A 14,370-nucleotide genomic window follows, 5' to 3' on the forward strand; every position below is an offset into this window, starting at 1 on the left:
TGCCACGCCGCAAGGCAGAGGCGGCGGCAGGATCCTCGGCAGCCACCGCCTCAGTTCTCTGCCCTTGGGCCCGGGACCTCGAGCTCATAACGTCCAGGGGCTTCCTTCGCGAGGACTGGCACTGACTTGGGGGCATAAACTCGCAGGCGGGAACCTGGACCTACTCGCTTTAGGCCCTAGGGCATCCCAGGCGTTTACCCGTGAACGTGAATGGGAGCGCGGTTCCAAACTCTGGTACTTTCGGGGCCTTGTCCCTCCTCCAAGTCACTCGATTTACCTGCTTTGAGATACTAATTTGTGCCTGGCACTCTGGTTTTTGGAGAGAGTAACAAAAAACGGCGAGTTTCTGGGTGACTCACGGAAACCAGGTAAATAGGTAAGTATTGTGCCTACTGAGAAGCGTTTCCTTGGTGTTTTAGACTCCGTCCCGCCAATGCAAGGGGCACGGGTTCAATCCCTGGTGGGGGAAGTAGGATCCCCTGAGCCCCATGCCCCGGACCGCCCCCACCCGCCCACCTAAAGTGCTTTCTGAGACTCCAGACAAAATGCTTCTGGGTTTGTATCCTTTTGGGATTCTGTTCTTTGATTCTGCGAATCCCTTCTTGTTGGGAGGTCGTTGTTTTCTGTTTGTTTTTCTGTGTATGCATGTTAAAATATACATAGTATATAATTTGCCATATTAAGTACAGGGTTCAGAGACGTTAAGTACATTCAGTTTGGTGCAACCATCACCACTATCCATTTACAGAATTTTTCCATCATCCCAAACTGAAACTCTGTACTGGTTAAAGAATGACTCCCATTCTTCCCCACTCCACTGCCCTCAGCATCTTGGCAACCTCTATACTACTTCCTGTCTCTATGAAATTAACTATTTTAGCTACCTACCTCATATGAATGGAAGCAGAAAATATTTGACTTATTTTACTTAATTAACATAATGTTTACAAGGTTCATCCATGTCGTATGTATTAGAATTTCATTCCTCAAGCTGAAGAATATTCCATGGTTTGTTACGTCTGCCACATTTTGTTTATTCATTCATCCATCAATGGACATTTGCTTTGTTTCCTCCTTTTCTGTTCATTTTTTAATTTCCACTTACCCAGCTCTTTGTAACACTCTGCATGCAATAGGCACTCAATAAAGATGTGCCTGTTCATTTTCCTACATATTTCTACCCCAGAAATCCTCAAAGGATCCTCATGGTTTTTTTTGCTGTGCCCTGCTGGATTTGTAACCTTAACTTGCTCACAGTTTTGAGACTTTCAGACTCTGATGCTACATATTATCTTCAGTTTAAAAAAAAAAAGGTAGGAGTTAATACTCTGCCAGAATTAGTTCCTCACACACACACACACACACACACACTTTTTATATCCTTTTTGTGTCCTTTTACCTATCCTTGAGCGCCCAAGATGATTTTGAAACGTTTCTCTGGCTGTCTAGGCCCTTCACTGCAGCGTTACCCTGTGGTGTAAAACTACCTGCCGTGAGTGTTGGGTTGCATGTGCCACTAAGCTAATGTCAAGGTCACAATAAGCAGGTACGTCCAATATGATGGCTGAGGAAGCAAGCAGGCTTTGAGAGTTGCTGCAAGTCGTCTTGGGGGCAGTAATGGCAGAGCAGTAACTTCCATCAACCTGTCCCAGTTCTAGCAGCCTCTCAAAACACAGGACTCCATGGGCCAGGTTCCTTCTACCCCTACCACACCACAATCTACTTCTTCAGGACAAGTTAGGTAGTCTGAAAATAAGCTCAAGGCAGGGCATTATTGACTAACAGTGGTTGGCGCCTCTCCCAATAATAGATGCATTTTACCAGAACGCATCTGGTAAACCCAGAAATTCTGTCGATAAACTGACATAATCTGGCTTCAGATGGTGTTATCTTCAGGCACTGTAGTTGGGAGGTGAGATTCCTTTGTGAAGAAGATATTTTAGTGGTCTCCTGGGTCTTACTAGGCAGTCTATGCTTGCACAACAGCTCCTTAAACAAGCATTTCATGGCCTGAGTAGGATTTAGAAATCCTCAAGAATTCAGAATGTCAGCAAAGGTCTAAATCTGTGTTTTTAAAACAGTAAAGTTATTTACACTGACTCAGGAATTTTCATTACTGCAGTTCACCTGGACTAGCCCTCCCATCCTGACACACACCAACACAGACCACTCGGCTCTGGGCCTCAGTGGTTTGCAGTAGCACACATTTAAATTTTGTACCCCCAAATCAAAGTCATTTTTTATTGTAAATTTAGATGTAAGATATACACAACTCCATTACAGAAAGAATTCCTCTGTTTTGGAGGTTGTCTTCAATACGAGACCTTCAAGAGTTTGTGGCTCAAGAGTGTGTGGCTCTGTACTCATCTAGTATTTATTTACATTGTTTAATAAATTAATTTCCTGGAGATATACTTAGTATTTTCAATTCTAATGTAAGAATTGAAAAAAAATAATATTACCACATTTAGAAAGAATGCTTTTATTTATTCTTGTTGTTGCCTCAGGGGTTGTTTGTGAAGTCTCTCTGGGAAGAATGGGGCTTTCCAAAGTGACTAGGGATGCAGCTATCCATAGGACACATTGAAAATGAGTTCTTATAAGACCAAGAGAAAGCCTTGTCTTGAAGTTGTTTGTGCTTCAAATTCAAATGTATACAGTAGAGTGACCAGCTCTCTCTCTCTCTCTCTCTCTCTCTCTCTCTCTATCACACACACACACACACACACACACACACACACACACACACACACAGAGTCTTTTTAACCTGCTGTTCAGGCTTCAACTGAGGCTGAGCTATCCCCTCCAAGCTCTATTTATGCAAACAGGACAGAAGCTCAATGTCTGCCCTCAGGGGCAACCCCTGCACCTGATGCAATGGTCTGACCTCAAGCTGAGGGAGGTGAGTCAAGTGAAGGGGAGGTTTGTTGCAGTTGAGTACAAATATAGTCCTCCGTGCAGAAAGCACTTTAAATGTCTTCCACTAGAGGCTCCTGTGAGTGAATCGACTTTGGTTGCTAACCTTCCAGAGCAGCAAAAACTGAGAAAGGTCCTGAACTCAACATTTACAGACGAGAAAAAGCAAATAATGATCACTAATTAAACAATTTTTAAAAGACATGTAAATTTTAAAAATGATGAAATGCAATTTTCCCCTATCAAATTAGCAAATTACATGAAGATGGTAGGCATGATGGTAAGAACTCAATCACTTTACACCTTTGTAAAGTGTACACTGGTGAAACCTTCTAGCAGACAATTTGGCAATGCAAGCTTGGATCTTAAGTGCCATTCTCTTTGATTCATTGAGTCTAGGGCCTTACCATAAGGAAAGAACCAGAAATATGAACAAAGTTTTATGTACAGAAATACTTGTTGGAGTGATTTTTTTTAAAGGGCAAAAATGGGAGACCTTCTAAATGCCCAAGAGTTAAATATATTACTATATTTCCTTAAGATGGAATATTTTGCAGCCATTAAAAATTGTGAACAATTTTAATAACTTGGAAAAAACCTCAAGATTAATGGTAAATGAAGAGGCCAGAGCAAAAATTCTATGTAATACTTACTAATTATATTTAATATACTATATGCTGTATACATGTAGATTGTATGACTGAAAGGAAATGTGCTAAAATGTCAACTGGTGATTCCCAGGAAGTGAAAGTATGGCTGTTTTTTTTTTAATTAATTAATTTATTTATTTATTTTTTATGGCTGGTTTTTATTTTGCTATTTATACTGTACTTTTCTATGTTTTCCCAAATTTCTCACGACGAATAATGTCCAAACTGCTGAGTTCAGACCCCTGAAGAGCACTGTTAGTGTGAAAGAAAGACTAGAAACTGAACGGTTTATATTGGAACAGACACCAAGGATTTAAAGCAAGCATGATAAACATCTTAAGGAAGAAAGGGAATTTGTTAGTAACTTTAAGCAAGAAAAACAAACAACTTTTTAAAAACCTAGTGGAAACACTGAAGAATGTAGTAGATGAAATAAAAAGAACAAATCAATGGAATAAACAGCAGAATGGATACAACTGAAGAATGGATTGAACTTGAAGATCATTTTAAAGAAGTCTCTCAAAAGCAGCCGGAAAGAACAAAATTCTGGCTCATAAAATTAAGTTAGTGAGTTGCGGTCAGCACTGAGAGAAAGCAGAATTGGATGGAATGTGACGGGATGGGACAGGAGGCGATAGAATAGAGTAGAATAAAAAATAGCACCAGATGACACACCATAATGCTAAGAATAGTTTGTGAAACTTTTACTTCAGTTATTTTTCTATTTTTTAATGCATATGTGTGTACTGAGTTGCCATGTAAAGTGAAATCTGTTAGTGTGGGCCACAGTAAAAAAAAAAAAAAGTTTGACAGCTACTATTTTAAAAATATATATGTTTACATCATGATCTTGCTATTTTTTTCTACCTTCTCTGGAACTTGGCTCATAAATTATCCTCTTTTTCTCTTAAAGCTCGTCTCAGCTTACAAACATGTTCCAACCTCTTGTATCTAAAAATAAAAGCGTGCAAAAATATTCCTCTCTCCTGAGTGTGCCAATGCAAGCTAGTTCACTCCTCTCCCTTTCCTTTCATCCTATGTTTTCAAAAGGCTAGTTTGTCCACATTGCTTCCAACATCATCTCTTGCCCACTCCTTAGACCCTCATTCCAACTCTGAACACCATTGTTGTATTAATTAGCATGCCATGGAGAAGTCTGGCCAGCCAGAAAACTGAGTTAGATGAAGAAAGCAGGTGCTTTACTGTGGCACTTGGAGTTTTTTGGTGTATAAAGTGCATTGTGATACTTCCAGAGGGATACAGATACAGTGTAACACTTTCGAAGTTTATTTTACCATGGAACACCAGTTTGGAAAATGGAGCTCACTGAAATAATATGATAAATAGTTAACAATGACTTTCTAATTGCCCAGAGTAAGGATTTTTCTCATTTATTCACTTAAGAAATTTTTATTATCTACTATGGGGCAGGTACCATTCTAGGCATATGGGATATGTAAGTAGATAGGGAAAAAGATCTCTGCCCAGACTTCCCTGGTGGTCCAATGGATGAGAATCCGCCTGCCAGTGGAGGGGACATGGGTTCAATCCCTGATCCAAGAAGATTCCACATCCCACGGGGCAACTAAGCCTGTGTACCCTAGAACCTGCACTCCACAGCAAGAGAAGCCACCACAGTAATCAACCCGCTCACCGAAATGAAGAATAGCCCCTGCTTGCTGCAACTAGAGAAAGCCTGCACGCAGCAATGAAGACCCAGCGCAGCCAAAAATCAACAAAATTTTTAAAAAGATCTCTGTCCTAGGGAGTTATATATCTTTAGCATAAGAGAGACAGACCACAAGAAATAAATAAAATGAATATATTAATTAATAGATGACTTCTGTGGAATGATAGAAGGTAGTAGATACTGTGAGGGAAAATAGTGGGGGTTACAGTGTTGGAAGTGGTGAGGGCACAGTATGGAAGAAACAAGCAGGTTACAGTTTTCAGTAATGACCAAAGGCTGGAATAATGACACAGCTGGATGTCTGGGGAGAAGAAATCGAGGCAGAAGGATGATTAGGATGGAGGTCCTGAGCTACCGAAATGGAGCAGGGCCTTAAGGTCCTTCCCCGCCTCCCCACCCCATGTCCTCAGCCTGCTTTTTGTCTGTGGAAACACTTCAGCCAAAGAATAAGTTTCATTGGAGAAACAAGAAAATGCAGAAACAAAGGAAAACAGTCAAAGGAGACCAGGTAATAATAGTTTAGTCAGTAAGCAAAGTCAAGTATCTTTAGTTCCTCCTCCGGGGCTCTGGGTAACATTCTGAGCCATGTCCTGTGAGCCCTTTTATAGATAATGAAACCTCCCCCAGGTGGAGGAAGACTTAACCGAGTGATGGCCAGACTGTAGCCATGACATCAGCTGTCACGGCTCCTAGAATTTGCCTCAAAGAAATGGAAGCAAACTGACGCTGGAATTGAAGAGTTACTGCACCGAAAACAGTCAAGATGACACTGGTCAGTTCACCACATGACCAATCTCAAGACGACTGTCAGGGCTAACTGTGCCGTTTCTGCATATAGCCTCCTCCCTCCATCTATAAAAACTCCTGCCCTGTTTGTTGAGGTGTGGGGGGAGTCAGCCTTTGGGCAGGAGTCCACCCCACCTGCCCCAGGTGCCAGCATCCAAAATAAAGCAAATTTTTCTTTCCACCAACTTGCCTCTTTATTGACTTTTGAGTGGCAGAAGCCAGACCCCACTTTCAATTATAGCAGAGCATGCTTGTTATATTCAAGGAGTGGTAAGCAGGTCAGGTGATCTAGTGGAGTGAATAAAGGGGGAGAATGATACAGAATGGAAGGACAGGAGAAGAGGTCAAAGGGTTGGGGGCTGGAAGGAGGCAACCATGCAAGGTCTTGTAGGCATTAGAAAGACAGGCTTTTACTCTAGGTAAGATGGGGAGTCACTGTAGGATGTCAGGCAGAGCAGTGACCTGCTTGAACTTAAATCCTTAAACCCTGTACAGGGCCTCTCTGGTTGCTCTATTAAGAATATCCTGTATGGAACAAGGGAAGAAATGGGAAGATAGGTTAAGAAGTGATTGCTTTAATGAAGGTGAGACCTGCTGGTGGCTAGAATAAGGGGGATGGCAGTGGGGACGGTGAGAGTGGTTGAATTCTAGATGTATTTTGAAGGAGCTCATGAGACTTCCTCACATTGAATACAGGACAGAAGATCAAGACAGGAGTCAAAGATAATCATCTCATCTGGTCTTTCCATGGCAGTTTTGTCTGCTTTTTTATCCCTTCATCACCTGAATGTTGGTGTTCCCCCAAGATTGTGTCTTCAGTTCTACCTCATTCCATATTCTGTCCTGGTAAGACAGAATGGCATTATGCACCCTCATAGCATTACCTGCTATTATTAGGCAAATAATAGCTAGTCCATGTGCCGCAGTGCGGTGCTTCCAGCTGCGTGCTGCATGTGTCTACCTTGACTTTGTGCTGGTGACTCAGATGCTGTCTTCTGACTTCTGAACCCACGACTCCTTCTTTATGCCTCATTGCTTCTGTGTACGTCTCTTGCCTTCGTGCCAGTAAGAACCAGTTGAGACTCAGACCAAGTCTGACTCCTCCCTCACTCTACAATGTCTAGTTTGCTACCGAGTCCTCTCAGTTCTATTTTCTCCAAGGTGTGGCTCAAATGCCACATCCTCAGCAGAATCTTACCCAACCTCAGCATCTTTACAGTAGTTTCTCCTACAAGTTTTAGAGCTTTAGGCTTTACATTTAGGTCTGTGATCCATTTTGCATAACTTTTTGTATATGGTCTGAGTTATAGATAGAGGCTTATTTCATTTTGTCTTTTGCACCTGTATATCGGATTGTTCCAGTGCTGTTTGTTGACAGGCTAGTCACTGAATTGCCTTGGCATCTCCTGATGGGAAAGCAAAATGGTACAACCACTTAGAAAAAAAAAAATTCAGCAGTTTCTTTAAAGGTGAAAAATACACTGACTACATGACCAGTCATTCCACTGCTAGCTCTTTATCCAAGAGAAACAAAAGCATGTGGTCATTCATATGCTTGTATGTGAATGTTCATAGCAGCTTCATCAGTAAAAGTAAAAAACTGGAAACAACCCAAATGTCCATTAACAGATGAATGAAGAAACAAACTGTAGCATATCTACACAGTGGAATACTACCAAGCAATAAAAAGGAACTGTTGACACGTGCAATAAGATAAACGAATCTCAAAGTCATGGCGAGGGGAAAGTATTAGTCTCTCAGTCATGTCTGACTCTCTGCGATCCCATGGACTGTAGCCCGTCTGGCTCCTCTGTCAATGAAATTTTCCATGCAAGACTGCTGGAGTGAGTAGCCATTCTCTTCTCCAGGGGATCTTCCCAACCCAGGGACTGAACCCAGGTCTCCTGTATTGCAACCTGATTCCTTACTGTCTGAGCCACAAGGGAAGCCTGGTGAGGGAAAAAAGCCAGACAAAAAAACAAATATATTCTGTACAACTCCATATATGTAAAATTCTAAAAAATGCAAACTAATCTAGAGTGACGGAAGGCAGATCAGCGATTGCCTGGAGGTAGCAAATGGGAGAATGGATTACACAGGGGAGTGATGATTATGTTCATTATCTTGATTGTGTTAACAATTTCATAGGTGTATACCTGTCAAAATGTATCAAATTGTACCTTCAACTGCATATTCCGTTGCACTCACAATGTTCTAATGTGGACTAATCATCAGTGAACTCTTTGAGAAGATATGTGTCAGCCATCTTTGCATACACATACTGTGTTTAGCAAAGCTTTGCTGGTGTGAAACAAACACAGATAAATCAATTGCTCTGCTGTATAACAATGTAACTGGATAGGTGGTCATAATGACTCTTTTTAAAACATTGATATTTGTGTTGTTGTTTTGTTGTTGTTTCATTGTTAAATTGTGTCCAACTGTTTGCAACCCCATAGACTGTTGCCCGCCAGCCTCCTCTGTCTGTGGCATTTCCCAAGCAAGAATCCTGGAGTGGGTTGCCATTTCCTTCTCCAGGGAATTTTACCAACCCAGGGATTGAACCCATGTTTCCTGCTTCACAGGTGGATTCTTTACCACTGAACCACCTGGGAAGCTCTGATATTTATGAGTTTAATGCAATTATAGTAAAAAAAAATTATGGTTTTTAAAAACTTCATTCAAAGATTATATCAAAGAACAAATGAGAGAAAATAACCAAGAAATTTCTTCAAAAGAAGAGTCATTGGGCGCTAGAGCTTGCCTTACATAGATATTATTATGTAGCTATAATAATCAAAATAATGGGGACTTCACATAGAAATAGAGTGATGGTGCAAACTGTAGAGTCCAGAAACAGGCCATGAACTGTGAACATGGATTATTTAGTATACTACTTTAAATGTGGCATGAGAGATTAGAGGGGAAAGCAAGGAATTATTCAGTAAATTTTATAGGACAATTAACTTTCCTAGGGAGCCAAAAAAATAAAGTTAGACACTTAGCCCATGTATCAAAATAAATTCCAGGTGAATAAAACTGGTGGTTCTTTAGAATAGGGAGAGGATGATGACAAGGATTTCTCACCTGGAGAGAGTTTTTCAAAGTGCTTTATCTTCTTCTGTCCCCCAACTGTAATATTTTAGCTGAAAATAAAGGCAAAGGATGAAAACTTTTTTAGATGAAATGATTTTCAATGAAAAATATAGGAGTTTTTTTAAATTGGATCTTAGAATGTGCAAGCACCTTAAGTATTAGAGATGGAATAAATCATGAAAAAAAGATGGATACATTTTGCTACATAAAAATTGTGTAAAAAAAAATGTGTGTGTGTGTGTATATATATATATATATAGAGAGAGAGAGAGAGAGAGAGAGAGGCAAAGAGGAAAAGATCAGATGGGGGAAGTAATTACAACAAATCTGACCAGTGGACACAAATAGGGGACAGAGGACAAAAATAGTTAGGATGGTAAATTTTATGTGTATTTTTTTATAATAATAAAAGAAGTGACAATTCAGTTCAGTTACTCAGTTGTGTTCAACTCTTTGTGACCACACGGACTGCAGTACGCCAGGCCCCCCTGTCCATCACCAACTCCCGGAGTTTACTCAAACTCATGTGCATTGAGTTGGTGATGCCATCCAACCATCTCATCCTTTGTCATCTCCTTCTCCTCCCACCTTCAATCTTTCCCAGCATCAGAGTCTTTTCAATGAGCCAGTTCTTCACATCAGGTGGCCAAAGTATTGGAGTTTCAACTTCAGCATCAGTCCCTTCCAATGAATATTCAGGACTGATTTCCTTTAGGATGGACTGGTTGGATCTCCTTGCAGTCCAAGAACACCACAGTTCAAAAGCATCAATTCTTCAGTGCTCAGTTTTCTTTATAGTCCAACTCTCACATCCATACATGACTTCTGGAAAAACCATAGCTTTGACTAGATGGACCTTTGTTGGCAAAGAAATGTCTCTGCTTTTTAATATATTGTCTAGGTTGGTCATAACTTTTCTTCCAAAGAGTAAGCATCTTTTAATTTCAAGGCTGCAATCACCATCTGCAGTGATTTTGGAGCCCAAAAAAATAAAGTCAGTCACTGTTTCCATTGTTTCCCCATCTATTTGCCATGAAGTGATGGAACCAGATGCCATGATCTTAGTTTTCTGAATGTTGAGTTTTAAGCAAACTTTTTCACTCTCCTCTTTCACTTTCATCAAGAGGCTCTTTAATTCTTCGCTTTCTGCCATAAGGGTGGTGTCATCTGCATATCTGAAGTTATTGATATTTCTCCTGGCAATCTTGACTCCAGCAAAAGAAGTGACAAAAAAGAAAAAATTCTGTGTGGAATTTTTGGACTGATCAGAAGGTTAAAGTGAACATGCTTAACAATTTGAGCTTGGAAAACTTCCTTTTTATCTGCTAAGAGATAGCTAAGGATGGTAAGGTGTGAAGAAAGGGATACTCCTATGACTTGCTGATGGGACTGAAAGGCATTTGGCAAGATAGAGTAGGTACCTTAAAATGTTTATATTGTTTGGCTCAGTGATTCTACTTCTAGGAATCAATTCCAAGGAAATAATCATTTATATAAACAGTGCTTCATTGGGAAAAAAAAAAAATAAGTGCTGCATCCAAACATTCCCCCCACAGGAATGTGAGCTCCATGGAAGGAGGAATTATATCAGGTTTTTTTGTTTTTTGTTTTGCTTACTGCTGTAACCCCAGTAATAAAACAGGCCCAGGCATAGACCAAGTGCCTCGAAAGTATTTGTTAAATAAACAAATATTTATGCTTTCTGAATTTTATATTGTGATATATTTTATATATGTAAAAAGATAATTTAAAAAAACTTACAAGACACTGAAGCATGACTGCTTGATATAAGAAGGAAAGTGTCATGAGTGTGGCTGAGGTTCCCTGTTAGACACACATGTAAGTTTAACATGGGGAAAAATTGTGAAGCGTGTTCACGTTAACCTCTAATCAGGCCGAAAATTCCACACAGAATTTTCTATTTCCTCTAACTTCCTTTATTATTACAGTAAAATACACATAAAATTTACCGGCCTAGCTGTTTCTAAGTGTGCTATTCGGTGCACTAGATATACTCCCATTGTTGTGCCACCATCCATCCACAGAAATCTATGCATCTTGCAAAACTCTGAACCCATTAATGAGTAGATCCCTTTTCTCCTTCTCCTCAACCTCTGGTAACCACGGTTATACTTTCTCCATGTACTTGACTGTTCTCAGGTACCTCATATAAATGGAATCATATAATAGTTATCCTTTATGTTTGTCTTTTTTTTTCCACTTAGCATGTCTTCAAGATTCATTCATGTTGTAACATGTATCAAGATTTCCTGATAGGCTGAAAAAAATATTCCATTGGATATACAGACCACATTTTGTTTATCCATTCATCCATGGATGGATACCGGGTTGCTTCCACTTTTTGGGTATTATGAATAATGCTGCTATGAGCATAGGTATACAAATATATCTTTGAGCCTTTGCTTTCAATTCTTTGGGAAATATACTCAGAAGTGGAATTGCTGGATTATACAGGAACATTATTTTTAAGGCATTACCATACTGTATTCTATAGTGGCTGCATCCTATTATATATTCCCAAGTGTTTCAGTTTTTTCTGCAAGCTCACCAACACTTGTTGTTTTCTGTTTTTTCATCTTTTGAAGTAGTCATTCTAATGAGTATGAAGTGGTTCCTCTCACTTCTTAACACCACTGGTGAGCTTGGAAATCTTCCTTTTGTCTCCTGCACAATACCTATCAGTGAACTAGCATAGAGAAACTATACTCAAGAAGTCCTCAGATAACAAGGCAATTCATAAGGTCTTTCAGGGTAATCCAGAAAGGGCCGGTAAGAAACCCATACACACACACACACACACACACACACACACACACACACACATACATACATACTCTCATTCCACTTGTACAGAGTCTTAATTTTCACTTTTCTCCTTATCAGGGAGAGGTTTCCAGCAAGCATGGTGGTCATTACCCACACCCTGCCACTAGTGGCAATATGCCTTTCAAACAAGGCTGACATGTGGGGGTCAAAATTCCCTCATCCCCTGTAGTCTGGTTAGAAATGACAGAGAGGGGTTTAAAGGTCAAGGAAAGCTTTGGAACTGATGAATATGCTCACTATCCTGATTATGATGATGATTCCACCGCTATATATATATGTCAAGACTTATCAGATTCTACACTTCAAATACATGTAGTGTATTGTATGATTATTCCTCAATAAAGCTTTTTTTTTTTTTAATTTCCCCACCCCTGGCAAAAATTGAAATTTTTCTAAATGAATTCTGTTAAAAAGCAAGGAAAGGCAAAGCAAAAACCAAAAGGAAGAATGAACTAGGGAATAATTGGGGGCAGATTACAGATTACATTCTCCTTAAAGTATTAAACATACTTAAGAGCCTGATGAACACAGTTTCTCAGCACAGATGGGTCCATGTCTTCTTTCCTAACTCTGCTCATGAGGGATTCAGACACTGAACTTGTGGGGGAGTCAGATTGGCAGTGCTCTGGAGTTTGGTTGAGATTTAAGATCCTGCCACAATCTGCTTCCCAGTTCTTTCTTTCTAGCCAATACTTATTATACTCCTCCACCACACCCCCCTGACAAGTAGGCATTTTTGCTTTTTTTTTTTTTTTTCCTGGACTCTGTCCCAAATGAGGAAAGTACTGCTTTTATGGGCCTCCAAGTTTCCTCCCCTGCTTCAGGCAAAGTGCACTAACCTTGCTAATGAACTTGTAATCATCTCAGAAGTTGTTCTGAAATTCCTACCCTTGCCTCTGAGCCACTGTTCCCTATCCTGTTCAGTTTGTCTGAAATTCATTCATTAAGTCTATTAAATTGACTTGAGGCAGGGTCACCAATTGTTCCTGACTGAAGTCTGAACCTAATGTCACAAAGGGCGAAGAGAGGTGAAGACCATTGTCTAGGAGCTAAGGTATCTGAAGCTCTCAACAAAAACACCAGTCAGATAAAGTAAAAATTTGAAACAAAGACATTGCCAACTACTAAGTAACAAAATATATTTCTAAATTTAGACTTGAAACAACTGATTATTATGCTGACAACTTCTGTGAATCAGGAATTCCCAAGGAGCACAGAAGAGTTGATATATTTGCATTATATGTGGGCTCAGCTAGGAGGACTTGAAGGCTTGGGTGATTCAGGGCTGTGGACAGGAATTGTCTGGAAGTGTCTTTATTTATGCTTCCAGCAGTTGATGAGAGCTGTCACCTGGGACTGTCAGCTAGAATACCAACAAGGGACCTTTTCAGGAGGCCTGGGCCTCCTCCCAGTGTAGGTGACCAGTCTCCCGAAAGAACAAGTGGAAGCTACATTGCCTTTTAGAAGCTAGCCTGAAAAGTCACATGTGATATTTCCATAGTAGTCATAACTCCCCCAGATTCAAGGGGAGGGAACTGCATTAGTTTATTGGGCTGCCATAACAAAGTTCCACAGACTGGGTGGCTTAAACAATTGTCTCACCATTCTGGAAGTTAGATGTCCAAAATCAAATTGTTGGCAGAACTAATTCCTTTTGAGGGTTGTGAGAGAGGTATCTGTTCCAGACCACTCTCCTTGGCTTACAGATGACCATCTTCTCTCTCTGTCTCTTCACCTCACTATGCCTCTGTGCCCAAATTTCCCCCCTTTATATTGGATTAGGGAGAAAAGAGTTTGAGTAAACTCTGGGAGACGGTAAAGGACAGGGAAGCCAGGCGTGCTGCCGTCCATGGGGTCACAAAGAGTCAGACATGACTCAGTGACTGAACAACAAGGGTTACTCCTAATGACTTCATTTGAACTTGACAACCTCTAGGCCCTATCTCCAAATAAAGGCATGCTCTGAAATACTGCAGGTCAGGACCTCAACATATGAATTTTTGAAGAAACAATTTAACACATAAAAGGAATGTAGACCCCAACTTTCAATGGGCAGTGTCAAAGTCATCATGTTAAAAGTGCATGTGGGAGGTACTGATGTTTGCCATCACTGGAAAATATAATCTACCACATCATGACATAAAAAAATTTAATAATGAGAACCTATCATGACTTGTATTATTCATTTCATACAGGTCAGCACACAACATATAGAACATTTACTTTGGACGGGGGACTATTATCATATGTTTTATACTTTTATAGTGGATGGAAAGCTCAGATATCAACTGTTTGGATCCAAACAAGACACCTGGGAAACTCTGTGATTGACTCTTCCCCAAGGCAATGAAAGGCTGTGCTTCACCATCTAGTGCTTCCAAACAG

The 14,370-nt window shown here is 40.2% G+C and overlaps 1 long non-coding RNA gene across 1 annotated transcript in view; it reads right to left on the reverse strand.

Annotated features, from left to right (window-relative positions):
• Positions 1-9,143: 9,143 nt before the first annotated feature.
• LOC136146449 (uncharacterized) overlaps positions 9,144-14,370 on the reverse strand; it is a 35,768-nt gene continuing 30,541 nt past the window's right edge. The window contains exon 3 of the long non-coding RNA XR_010658989.1: positions 9,144-9,188. This is a non-coding gene — a long non-coding RNA (uncharacterized lncRNA). The remainder of the gene's footprint in view (positions 9,189-14,370) is intronic.

The sequence above is a fragment of the Muntiacus reevesi genome, chromosome 14 (assembly GCF_963930625.1).
Source record: "Muntiacus reevesi chromosome 14, mMunRee1.1, whole genome shotgun sequence".
In the NCBI taxonomy this organism is placed as follows: Eukaryota; Metazoa; Chordata; class Mammalia; order Artiodactyla; family Cervidae; genus Muntiacus; species Muntiacus reevesi.